The sequence below is a fragment of the Micromys minutus genome (genome assembly GCF_963924665.1).
Source record: "Micromys minutus genome assembly, chromosome: 10".
Lineage (NCBI taxonomy): Eukaryota > Metazoa > Chordata > Mammalia > Rodentia > Muridae > Micromys > Micromys minutus.
The window spans coordinates 6,698,707-6,700,273 of record NC_137979.1 but is presented as its reverse complement, the minus strand read 5'-3'; the positions used below and the strand labels follow the sequence as shown (position 1 = coordinate 6,700,273).

The 1,567-nt window shown below is 47.1% G+C and overlaps 1 pseudogene across 1 annotated transcript; it reads right to left on the bottom strand.

Annotated features, from left to right (window-relative positions):
- Positions 1–232: 232 nt before the first annotated feature.
- LOC308426295 (myosin-IIIb-like) lies at positions 233–910 on the bottom strand (annotated as a pseudogene). The gene has a single exon. The product of its transcript is annotated as a myosin-IIIb-like (transcript).
- Positions 911–1,567: the final 657 nt, after the last annotated feature.

The following is a 1,567-nucleotide window of genomic DNA, read 5'->3' as shown; positions in this document are numbered from 1 at the left end:
AGGAACTGTGCGATTCTGACAGGATAATTCTTAAAGAACCAACTTACCGAATATGAACGCACAGAGTCCTCCCAGCGTTTAGGAGGAAAGAAGCTATGCCGTGTTAGCACGGAAGCTGCACGCCATCGTTTATTTCTCTTCCTCCTGCCCAAGAGTGGCGAGCCAGCCCATTAGAGCTGTGACAATGGCAAATGTCAAGTCCAAATAATCACACTGAGAATCTGCCAAACTATTATTCTGATATCTGATCCAGCATCCAAACGGGAAAGGCAGGAAGTCTTGGGACCTTAAAGAGCATTTTCACAGGATGCATTTCAAAGAGGGGAGGGTCTCCATCGCCCAGCTCTATGGCTGTGATACCCAAGGACCGGACATCACAAGGAGTGTCATAGGACGAGTCATACTGCTGCTCGAAAGCAATGGCCTCAGGAGCCATCCAGAATGGGGTCCCAACCGATGTGTTTCTCCATAGTCGTAGGTTGAGCAGAGACACCAAAGTCAACTCCTCCTTCTGTCGTCAGAAGAATGATCCTCCTGTTCACGTCTCGGTGGACGATTTGGTGATGGTGCAAATGCTGAAGGCCCAAGAGGGCTCCATACAGAATGTAGGAGATCATGGCTTCGTCCAGCCGCTTGCCACGCCTCAGGAGGCCCTTGACAAGCTCTGTGACAGAGCCCCCATTACACAGCTCCAGAACCAGCCACAGCTGCCCTCTCACTGTAGAAGGTTGTGTTCCACCTCGATCTCCTCATCCGTGTCACTGACGGGGTCCAGAATCTTCACGGCAGCCAGACTCCCATCTGTCTCATTGGCTGCCTTGTAGACCTTGCCGTAAGTGCCTTTGCCAATAGTCTCTATAATCTCCCAGGTGTCCATGGGGTCTGGGAGTGATTCCAGTGCAAGCATCATGGGGTGATAGTGAAATAATCTATACAGGTGTTTCAGTGACCTTGACCAGGGTTTTATTTTGTTGAACCAAAATCCAGCCTTCTAGAAATGACCCATTTGGCTGAACTGCTCAGTTGCCAACTATTTACATGACGAAGGTAATAAAGGTTTCTTTGGTCACCTTGTGGAATTCACGGTTTAGATATCTTGGTTGCCCTGTGACACCTGCCCAAGAAAGTGACTAGAGGGACCGTCATCCTTCTGCAGCTGCTATGCAGCCACTGGGGTTGACAGGTGTCCCCTCTGCCTTACCTGAGGGGATTGCTCCTTTGGCCTTCTCCAAGCTCCACCTGGTTTTACCTCCCAGGTTGTTGTGGGTTTACCAGCAGCAACATTTTAGACTGAGGAGTGTGTATGGGTTCAAATGGAGTTAGTGTCTGGTAAAAATAACCTTTTCTGGTTTGGTTTATGTAAACACATTTTTAAAGTGGATAGTTTTTTTTTTTTTTTTTTTTTTTTTTTCTAACCCCAGCAAGCTCCTAAATGAATGAGAGAGAGGCTATAAGACTTACTTAATTACCTTTACAACTCAATAGCTGGGCAGTCACTAATCTATTCTAATCCTCTAACCTGGCTAGTTCATAGCCAAAATCCCCAAGATACTTGCATTTTAGTATT